The sequence below is a fragment of the Cyprinus carpio genome, chromosome B9, assembly GCF_018340385.1.
Source record: "Cyprinus carpio isolate SPL01 chromosome B9, ASM1834038v1, whole genome shotgun sequence".
Taxonomy (NCBI): Eukaryota; Metazoa; Chordata; class Actinopteri; order Cypriniformes; family Cyprinidae; genus Cyprinus; species Cyprinus carpio.
Genome location: NC_056605.1, coordinates 7774947 through 7787138, shown reverse-complemented (window position 1 = coordinate 7787138; position 12192 = coordinate 7774947). Strand labels below are relative to the sequence as shown.

The window sequence follows — 12192 nt, the reverse complement described above, 5'->3', positions numbered from 1 at the left end:
TGCTTAGAATTGAGGTTCATCAGACCAGAGAATCTTGTTTCTGACAGTGTCAGGGTCTTTAGGTGATTTTTTTTTTTTTTTCACATATTCCAAGTGGGTTTTCATGTGTCTTCACTGAGGAAAGGATTGAGTTTGCCTACACCGCCATAAAAAGCCCAGATTGGTGGAGTGTTGCAGTAGTTTTCTCCCATCTGCATATATGATCATGGAGCTCAACTAGAGTGACCATTAGATTCTTGGTCACCAGTATAACCAAGCTCCTTCTCCATCAATTGCTCATTTTGGCCAGGAGGCCAGCTCTAGGAAGAGTCCTAGTTGTTCCAAGCATCTTCCATTAGAGATAATTGAGGCTTCATGATTCTGTGAACCTTCAATGCAGCAGGTTTTTTCTGAACTCTTCCCCAGATGTGTGGCTTGATGCATGCCTGTTTCTGAGCTCTACAGGCAGTTCTTTTGACGTCAGGGCTTGGTTTTTGATCTGATATGCATTATCAGCTGTTAGACCTTTATTAAAATGTGTGTGCCTTTCCAAATCATACTCATTCAAATGAATTTGCAACAGTTTAACACCACTCAAAGTGTAGTAACATCTACATATGAGTGCTCCTGAGCTACATTTCAAGTGTCCCAGAAAAGGGAATGAATACTTATTTCAGGTTTTTATTTCTAATAAATTAGCAAAGATTTTACAAACCTGTTTTTTTTTTTTTTTTTTTTTTTTTTTGCTTTGTAATTATGTTATGTGGAGTGTAGATTGATGTAGAAAAAAAAGTAATTTAAAGCAGTTTAACATAAGGCTGCAACATAACAAAACGTGAAAAAAATGAATACTTTCGCAAGGCACTGTATTTAAAGGAACACTCCGACTTTTTGGGACTTTAGCTTATTCACAGTATCCCCCAGAGTTAGATAAGTCCATACATACCTTTTTCATTTCTGTGCGTTCTGTAAGTGTTATTTGACGCACCCACCGCTAGCCTAGCTTAGCACAAAGACTGGATGTGAATGGATAATGCTAGCATAGTAATCCCAATAAGTGACAAAATAATGCAAACATTTTCCTATTTACATGTTGTGATCTGTATAGTCACAGCGTGTACAAATAACAAGGCTATATGAGACAGAGACCATTTCTACTTGGGCGGAGTGATTAGCGCAGCACACGAGATGCCCTGTTGATGGTTCCGTAAACAAAACAAACGTGACTAACTAGCTAGACGTGACTCGTGATCATGGCTGACTTTGAGGAATTGTCAGACTCAGAGTAATTTTACTGTGTATCAAACCAAGATCCAGAACCATTTAGTTTTGAGCCAGGATACACAGACGAGGAGTTACAAAGTGCTGTAGGAACACTCATCTCATCCTGATTAATAATTATCACAGAAAATGTATAAAGAATTATTACAGGAATTGATATATTTGAAATGCAATTTATTACAGCTGACCAAATACATTCAACAGCATATAATACAGTAATGTTAGATAATTGCATTACAATAGCCAAGACTATGGGGAAAGTAATAGCAAAAGGCAAATATTTTTTTGCACAATGAACCCACAGACAGTAACGTTAGCCTACTATTTCACAAACATTTTCTCAAAAAAGAAAACTGCCCATCCCCCTCCAATTCATTAGCAAGTTGAATGTATTAGTCCTGAGAGTTACATTTAGCGCCGCTCATTTGTTATTGAGCGATACAGTGTGTTCATGACAACACAATAATAACAATAAAGGGGATACACGGATCCCCTATTCACGTAATAGTGTCACTACTAAGGTTATATTACATTAGCATGGCACTGTTACAGTACGGCTAATGTTAGTCATCTCAAAACATAACGGAACACTTACCGCAGCAACAGGTGATCCAATTTGTCCTGTCTTTATTGGGATGGCTGTATCCTTTAGCACACGTTTCATGGTCCGTGTGGCAACTTGCATTTTTTCAAAATAGTCGTCTAACGTTACAGTAAAATGTTCAGAGCAAACGAAATACTTCGTGATGGTGTTTACAGGTGTGTTTGGAACTATACCCAGAACAAGTAGCCATCGATTCATCAGGTCAGCGTTTTTGGTTGGAATTCTATGAAACATCATAGTATTACCTGGTCTCCCCTGTTTATTGTCGCAGCTCTTTACAATACAGCGAACACCCATGACTGTACACTATAAATGTACCATCTAGTAATTGCTGACTCTATTACTCCAACTCTGAGCGAACTCTCTGCTCCTCACCACGGCGCGTCTCGGGTGCTGCGCTAATCACTCCGACCAAGTAGCAATTTATCCCAAGTAACGTTAGCTGTGCTCCTACGCCTAGTGAGAATATAAGTTCCCAGTATTTATACGATTAAAAATAGTCTCTGTCTCATATAGCCTTGTTATTTGTACACGCTGTGACTATACAGATCACAGCATGTAAATAGGAAAATGTTTGCATTATTTTGTCACTTATTGGGATTACTATGCTAGCATTATCCATTCACATCCAGTCTTTGTGCTAAGCTAGGCTAGCGGTGGGTGCGTCAAATAACACTTACAGAACGCACAGAAATTAAAAAGGTATGTATTGACTTATCTAACTCTGGGAGATACTGTGAATAAGCTAAAGTCCCAAAAAGTCGGAGTGTTCCTTTAATTATTGCTGGTTTGTATAATATTTTGAGTTTTCATTTGACTGTTTTTATTCATTTTGAGGAATACTGAATCTGTTTTTGTGCAGTGAGATTTGTAAGTGCATGTTCACAGTTAATGATGTTTTATTATAGGGGTCATCGGATGCCCATTTTCCACAAGCTGATATGATTCTTTAAGGTCTTAATGAAAGTATATAACATACTTTGGTTAAAAATTGTCAATGGTAGTGTAAAAAACACCCTTTTTACCCTGTCAAAATCAGCTCTGTTTTCAGCACGCTGTTCTAGTCCATGTTGCTTTAAATGCTAATGTGCTCTGCTGACCCCGCCCCTCTCTTCCGTGGGTGATGAGCCATTCCACTGAACTTGCTAACTAGCACCTTATTAGGAAAGACGAGATGCAAAGATTCATGAAAAACCCTTATACCCACTTCTTCTGTAGATGAAGCTGGATAACGAATGATTTGTGCGAACATAGACACATTTAGGCAGATTGGGGATCGGCTTCAGCTTCAACATCAATACTGTCAGGAACAAGGTCAAGTGAGTGTTCAGGACAATGTTCTGGAGAACTTTCATCAGAGTGTCGATTCAAAGGTTCATTTGAATAGTATGTATCAACCCTTTGGTCAGCATTAACAGATTCCTCTCTTTCTGTCTGGGAATCAAAGTCCACATCCAAAGGTAACAACATCACCATAGGAAGTCAAATTCTCGATTACCTCAACGAACCACAATCCTACATGCAAATTAAATCCATGAAAATGTGTCGAAATATCCGCTGCGTCAGCCACTCAAATCACACATACAATGCAAATCAACAGTTCAACCGGGAGCGAGCAGCTCTTAAAGGTGCCATGTGTAAAAATTGAGGTAAAAATATCCAAAAAATGACCTACACGCATCAAAAGAATGAGAAGAAACAAGGGCGATGATGTCATTAAAAAAATGTCAAGTTATAGTGCTGCAGAGATATCAACCTAATTAGCATTAGCATTACTAGCCACGGCCCGACAGGTGTCGTAATACCAGTTTCGGCCATGGGAGGCGGTATGCGGGCAACATAACCACCAGCCAACCTGCAATACACGAATAACTCACACGGCTTGTGGGCGTACTTGAACCTGATGTCAATCGTGTGGAAAGTACAGCCTACTACTTCATTTCAGTTCAGGGGGAAGAGAGCGGAAGGATGGCTGAAGCCCTTGGCAAGAGACACCTACCACCACCACCCGCTACAGGGAGACAACCGCGCTCGGAATCACAAATCAAATCCGATAAGAAAAGGAGCCGAAACAGAGTAAACATCGGCACTCCTTTCCATCGCTGGAGACAACTGATGGACTTGAAAGAAATGAGGTTCGACTCCGAACTTGCAACATTTCTTTTGGATTGGTAAGTAAGATGCTGTTAGTATTTCGCTAGAAGTTTGTTTTATATGTTTGCGTATTTTTTTCGGGAAGTTATAACATAGAAATGCATCGAAGGCTGTTTGATAAACGTGCTAATGTTAGCAATGGCTAACCGTAGCTGCGTTTGATAATTAGCTAGCTATAACTTACCCACAGATCCGATCCGGTTTTCACCTGTTATCTACCAAAGCCCGTCTCTACCAAGCTGATGCTAAAATGTAACATTACCTAAGAAGCTTGAAATGTCTTCGATGATAATGAACCCGAGAGAGAGAGAGAGAGAGCGCCCCAGCTGTCTGATGTTGATCAATGATGTTGACAGAATGCTGTCTGTCAAATTAATTTAATTCAAATAATGTGTATATACAACTCAAAATGTAATATGAACAAAACAAATATGAACATATACACTGGTAAAGGTGAAGGGGAGTAGCTTGAAGATGTCATGTTTCAAAATCACTTGACATCATCCAACGTTCCTCTGGAGGCAAAACGTCCTCTTAGGCTTCGGATATGGCACTAGGGTTGTTGTGAAGGTAGGGGCGGAGCATAGAGACTATGCCGTTTCTCGTTTGTTACTCTAGAGTAGACCAATTCACTTTATTGAGGCATACTGCCCCCATCTGGTATGGAATGTGGAGTATGACTTGATTTTTTTGCCAGACATGACACATGGCACCTTTAAAGGGGCCACACCATATTTCTACTCATTACACTGGGGAAGAAAGAGAAGGGTTTTTAGGGATAACACAAAATGCTTCATATAGGAAATAAAGTGTGTGAATTGTGCGAAGGGCGAAGGAGGACATAAACAACACTGTGAGAAAGACCCAGAACAGCAGGAGTATTGTTCTTCTCACAAGCCAAGTAAAATGAAAGTGGTGGATGGAATGGGATGGGAAGTGAACAGCATGAGCCGCAGAGCGAGGACAAACAGCCCTTAGAAACCCATTGGAGCCCTAAGCAACCCGGCCTGAAAGAAGTAGTTAATCAGTGTAATGATTAACCCATTCAATGCAAACACGTTCAAATGTCAACAAGATTCCAGGAACATGAGAATCGACCATGAGCAATACAAAGTTAAGTCCTCTGAAACTAGTCACAGTACATTTATTTGTTGACCACGTTTAACTATTTTAAGCCATCCAACAACCTCTTTCCTGTATTCTCTAAATGAATAATGCTAAAAAAAAAAACAATCCACCATTTCATGTGATGTGTATAAAGCCTGAAAATGCAAATTCTATGCAAAGACTTGGTGCTATAAAAACTTATTTACAGTGTTGTGAATGACATATTAACATGTTAGGACATAAAGATATATAATTTAGAAAATAGCATGTGGAATGTACATTTTGTAATCACTTCTACAGCCTAGACAAAAAAGACTTATAGTTTCTTGTGTGGAAAAGTTAGTACACCCCTACATCTATCACTACATCAAGTGTAGAACAATAAAGAAGAAAAACACAACTTAATGTTTATGAACACCAGCAAACCATAGGGATCAAGGCATCTACAGACAACTCTGGAAAGGAATGGTAGGAGACCTACAACACACACAAAAAAGGTAAAAAAGATGTGTGTGGGTTGGTATATTTTTATGGGGTACAATTTTGTACCGTTTAGTGACGTGAAGTGAAGTGACGTGACATACAGCCAAGTATGGTGACCCATACTCAGAATTCGTGCTCTGCATTTAACCCATCCAAAGTGCACACACACAGCAGTGAAAACACACCCAGAGCAGTGGGCAGCCATTTATGCTGCGGCGACCGGGAAGCAGTTGGGGGTTCGGTGCCTTGCTCAAGGGTCGTGGTATTGCTGGCCAGAGACTCGAACCCACAACCTTAAGGTTAGGAGTCAAACTCTCTAACCACTAGGCCACGACTTCCCCCATGCCTTTTAGGTACTAATATGCACACTTTAGGTAATAATATGTACCTTTAAAGTACCAATAGGGACTCTTTAGGTACAAAAGTGTGCCTTTTGAAAAGGTTCCACCCCGGTGACAACTTTTGAACCTTTTTTTCTGAGAGTGTACAATGAATGTTAAGACAGTGCCGAGGAGTGTCATTCAACTGATATGTGAAGAATGGTTGTTTGGCCACAGTTCCAAACATGTTAGAAAGAAATAACCACACAGCAACTGTGAATCATGATGGTTGGAGCGTTGTAGTTTTGGGGTGTCTTTCTGGCTCGGAGCCCAACAAACTTCCATCATGATGTCAAAAATACCCAAAGACTGCTTGAGGACAACACGAGGCCTTCTGTACAGATGAAGCTGAATTAGAAAAGGAAATCCAAAAATGACGGGCTCAGAAGAAAGACAAGGAGATTGGAACAACCATTTCAAAGATCAGATTTCAATGAACGTAGTGAGGAACATTAATGGGCCCATACAGGAAACCCATCTAATAACACAATTGAAGGAATGAGCTAAAAGACGAACACAGTTATACTGGCTACTAAATGTATGGGTATACCTATTTTTTCCACACAATACAGCTGAATTTCTGTAGATATTTTTATTTAACAAAATATTTCTCTGATAGATTTTCATTGTTATTTGTTATGTCAACATTAATACTGTTCAAATTGAAGTATCAGTGTCCACATATGCTGAAAAAGGACACATTTCATGAGGTACTTATTCACAGCACTGTGAGTCAAATTTGTGTTAGTTTTATAAACTTTTCTTACATGCGGCACCAAGTAAAGGCAGCTACCTACTGCAAGCAAAAACAGTTAAATGGGCTTATTCACAAGGCAGCAACTGCTTATCAGCAGGCGTTGTAAGATAAGACAGAAGCACACGCAGAGAGAAACACTCCTTCATACCAGTAAAAGAATGTGTCCTCACATCAAGGTCATGTTTAAAGGAGTACCAGCAACACTTTTGAAGTCAAAATAATTAGAAAATGGAACTAAAAAGAATAAGGAAGTTTTATTTGCCAACACATCTTGGCACACTACCTTCATCAGGACTAAAAGTTTGCATATAATACAAAAAAACTCAAATACAAAAAAAAAAAAAATGAATTTAAATACAAGTAAAGATATGATTCTTTTCTAGTCAATTCACCTTTATTTTTATAGTGCTTATAACAATACAGATTGTGTCAAAGTAGCTTTACAGTATTACATAGTAAAATAGTGTGTCAATAATGCAGAAGGACAATAGCAAACACTCAATTTTTAGTTAAAGGCAGTTTATCATTGAATTTAGTGATGTCATCATCCAGCTCAGTTCAGTTTAAATAGTATCTGTGCAATCAAGTCGACAATATTGCTGGAAATTAAGTGTCCCCAACTAAGCAAGCCAGAGGCAACAGCAGCAAGGAACCAAAACTCCATTGGTGACAAAATGGAGAAAAAAACCTTGGGATTAACCAGACCCAGTTGGGGGGCCAGTTCTCCTCTGGCCAGACGAACCAGCAGTTTGTGCAGAGGACTCATCTGGTTCCCGTGGTCTTGTCCCGATGGCCGTCTGGGTGATGGGGTCTTCACTGGGGATCTGACTCTGGGGCTCATCTAGTTTTCCTGGTCTCCGCTGACATTTGTTGTGGAGCAAGCAATGGTCTTCTCAAAGTCGTAAAATAAAACTCAAGAAAGGGAGTTCCAGATGTCAAAATAAGACTTTATTGAACACAACAATATGGCCGAGATGACGGCCGCCGCATCTGAATCCTCTGTCTGTCCATGCACTCCTTTTATACCCCTTTCTCTTACCAAAGTTTGTGGTTCCGGTTTATAATTGGCACTGCCTGCCCGGTTTGCCACACTTTATCACTAGTCAACTTAGTCCATTTTTTAATGGTGGAATTTGGCCAAATCAACAATTTTTTCATAAAACTTCTATTTTGCCTGTTCCTATTTTTGGCTGTGGTCACATGAGACATTCATCATATTTGTTTACCACTGCTGTCAGCCTCTGGAAATCACCCAAAGTTCACAGGGGCAATACACACGGGTTATTTTAGTACATAGGTGCAATTCAATGGAAGACTACCGGCACCTCCCAGTGGGAGGTCCTTTATACATCCAACCCTCTTTAAGACATCCAGTATTTGGGAATAACTCAGCATATTGATCAGTATATTGATTACTTTCATAGTCATTTATACTATATATTAAGTAAGATAATACCATATTGAGTAAATAACATAGAATAACACAATATATTCCCCCCTCCGAGACTTTACCAAGTCTCACCACTATGCCCTTTGCCTAGAGTGCAACATCACAAGTCCACCTCTCTTTCTGTCTGTCTATGAACTATTAATGGTCCTTCATTGCCTCTTAACAAATGTTTTCTTTACGTTGCTGCACTCCAGAGGAAGTCAGATCCAAACATCTCTCCCCACAATTGACTAGAAAAGAGTAAAATAATCTGCTTCCCTACCTATACATTCTTGGGGGTCAAATGAGTCAAAACAAATCAACAATGTGTATTAAAGCATGTGCATGAGATGTCTTAGCCTTGCCCATGGTTGTCATGGTTATGCAGAGTATATGAATGATTAGTCAAATGATCAAAAAGAGTAAAAACAAAGTAATGTAATGCAATAAATGATACACTGGTTTATCCCCCGCTGCCAGAGGAACTCCAAGCATTTCCGGTAGCCTGGAGCGCTATCTGATGATGCTGTCCTTCGTTGCCAGAGGAGCTCTCAGGCAACTCTCATTGCCTTTCAGCGCTATCTGGTGTTGGAGTAGATAGTGGGTTTTTAAACCTCCAGTTTGCTAAGCACTGAGGTGCTCATCGATCCTTTCTTCTTTTCATACTTTGATGCCTTTATCAATGTTGAAAAAAGACAAACTATATACTGATAAATGAAGGTTAAATGATGAATTCTTTCAAATAATAAGAAAATATGCAGTCTTTCTTTATCGTCCCCTTTTCTGGTTGCATTGGCTCGTAACATGGACAACGACTTGCTTAAGACCTTTAGCATCCCCTTTCTTTCCAAAAATAATCACATTTTACATTTGATTTAAATGAACTTCATCCAGTTCATCCAGTCCAGGTCTCACTGTATGCATGTTGGTACATCCAATGTCCACTCCAGTTGGCCTCACTGACACATTAATTATCTGTTTGGCTGCAGCACTGGCCATCATTGATCTGATGAAAGGCACAATACAACAGAACAACAAAAGAAACACAAAAATAACAATGCCTATTATGATGCCCACTTTAGTTAACCATTGTCCCCAAGACCCCAAAAAATTAATTCAACCAATCCCAAGTATGTATGTCTGCTCCAGCGTTCTTGGTCACTTCCTCTCTCAGGTTTTTCAGTTTCTCCATAGCTTTGGTGAATGATCCAGCTGGGGCTGTACTATTTGAAATATAAGTATTACAGTCAGTTCCAAACATGACACATACATCTGTTTTGGACAAAAGCTAGTTCAGTGCTTGTCTGTTTTGCCATACCATTTTACTTGTAGGACCCAGTTGTTCTCACAGGGCAATGCAATTAATGAATCTCTGCTGATTGTAGTAAATATAATTTATCCACTCTGTGTTCTTATTTGGGGCTATTCATTCAAATATAGACTCAAATCCAGACTTTTTTTCCTTTCTAGCTTTATATTGCTCTGGTATTTCTCTTGGCTAGCCAATTAAATCTATGTACAGATTTGGATGTATTTCATAGGCTCTTTTAACTCTGTGTCTCTTTGGTGAGGGCTACTCAGTTTCATTTAAGTCCCCTTTAATTATTGTTACCACTTGTAACAATCTTGCTCTGGTGCAAATTCCTTTTGATTCTTTTGGTAGTGTTCCCCTTAATCCTTTCCCCCACATACCTAATAATAATCTGCCATTGCTTCTAATTGATCTTCCATGGTGCAAATTTGGGGAAAACTTATAGTTCTGTGTCTTTGACCTTTACGATTGTCATGTTCATCTTTACAGTGGCTGTGGCATATATCAGACTGAATGATTTGAGCACTTCTAAATTATAATACATATCTTTGTCCAGATGCCAGATTATTGCACAATCCCTTTTTAATTATCCCATGTTATGCTTCCCTTTTGATTTGTTCAAACACTCATACTCCAATGTGCGGTTGATTACATAAGCTATGGGGGTCTTTCTTTTCTTGATGTCTGGTTGCAGTTTTTTTTTTTTTTTTTAAAGAAACTCCTGTAGTGTAAGCCTGGCTTAGACAGACACTGTTAGACAACACAGATATGTTAGACATTTTCTTAATGTTAATAAATCATTATAAATACTTAATCCGAATAAACACATGCATAAATCATAATAAAATACTAATATTGGCTAGATAGTCACATGCACATTTTAGCTGGAATGTGAACATAATAACATAAGGTACCATCTTAGTTTCTGAATTCAGTACCTGCACTAATGCACTATGGAGTACCAGGAGTCACAGTTTCAGTTCTAAGAACATTAGTGTCCAGCATCCAAAGTACTGTGATTGTAAACTCTTGCTGTTAAATGTATGACATTCATATTGTCTAGTACAGAGTCTAAGATTAAAGCACTACAGAACAACAGCATTCAAAACTATGGCAGGATCCTCAGTGTCTGCTTTACTCTAAACCATCCGCGGCTCGAGCTGAGCAGGACTGGGCTTTCGATTCAGATCAGCCACCTCTGAGATGAGCCAAGGTAAAGCCAAGGTAAATCTACAGGATTTTTAAAATCCTAATTATGAAATCTGGCTGCAGCACACACATAAGGAGAATCTTTGCAGATTATCGTCCCTCAAATCTTAAACGTGCACACGCTACACGATTTGAACATCGTGGCACATCAAACTACAAGATATCATTAAGATTATCATGCCAGAGGGAGCGCCTCACATTATCTCACGCACCAGATCGTCACTGATATTTATGTTTACATATGTTAGCTAGCGTGCTAGCAGCTTTCTGCACTCACCCGGTGCATTCAAATCTGTGGCGATTTCACTACAGCGCTTCTCTTTCTCCTTACGGTTGTGATGCGTTTTTGACACATTATACAGACAGCTGTGTTACTACAAAATGTCAAGAAACAGTTTCCTCTATCTCCACTATCCAACGGAGCCGTACATCAGCTGTTTTGCAGCTGATTGACGTAATCTTATAGCCATCATCATCCCGATTTAAATCCTAAATATCAAACGATTTTGATATTAATTGGGGCTTCCCCGATTTGTGTGCAAGCAGATTGGGAGGTGCAAGATTCGATCAGTGAATGCCTCACATTACCAGATAATCCACGCCAATCATCGGGACCGATAGAGGTGCTCTACAAGATATTTACTCTGATTCTTGGGAGGGGAAAATCAGGGCTAAATCGGGCTAAAAATCCTGTAGTTTGAGCCAGGTTTAAGGGATGAGTTTCATTGTTATCATATAATACAAAACTAAAAAATATGGCTGCCAAAAAGGGACACTAATAAATTATGTCACTCACACTGTAAAAGGGACTTATATAGGGAATATTTGGTTTGATATTTGGTTGCTTACGTTTTGCATAAGTAATAGTCCTCTTAATGACATGGTGTATGACTGAAACCGTCTTTTCACAGGGCATCTGTCAAAAACACATAAATTCAGCATATCTTAGTTTTTATTTTGGACCTTTGTTAAGTGTCCCCAAACTTTTTGTACATTTAAGCTTGTATTTTTATAGGTTGCTTAAATGACCAAATGTAGCCACTGCATATTGCTGATGCAAAAGCAAACTGCTATTCTTACACTTGAGAATGGAGCTATATGTTACCATGATATGTTGTTGACCTTCAGATCATTTATGTGGAGGTGCGTCCACACCAGCAGCATCACAGCAAAAAGGTCCCCTGTTCCCACAAACACAGCAACCACCCTGCATGGGGATGTCCGTTCTGATCTGCTGAGTCACCATGGTACCACCTGTTCTCACCGGAAATCCCCACCAGTATATCATGAAACTGGAAACTGGAATGAAACCCTAGACAGAAACCATGAGTCAGTTTGAAATATTATTTCAAAAATAAGTTGGAATAATGAAATAACCATTGATTAAGCAGCCTTGTAGCTCACAGTAGGCCAATCTTTAACAGTTCATAAGTTATTCCCCTAAGAAGAAAATGAATGGGATTTTACTTCCAGTATTTATATAACAGCAGACATAGA

General features: G+C 39.2%; 1 long non-coding RNA gene across 1 annotated transcript; it reads right to left on the bottom strand.

Annotated features, from left to right (window-relative positions):
- Window positions 1–7671: 7671 nt before the first annotated feature.
- On the bottom strand, window positions 7672–12192 carry LOC122138438. The gene is made up of 3 exons (XR_006155562.1): window positions 11801–12192; window positions 11545–11611; window positions 7672–9397 (listed from the first exon to the last, which is right to left on the bottom strand). It is a non-coding gene; the product is annotated as an uncharacterized LOC122138438 (long non-coding RNA).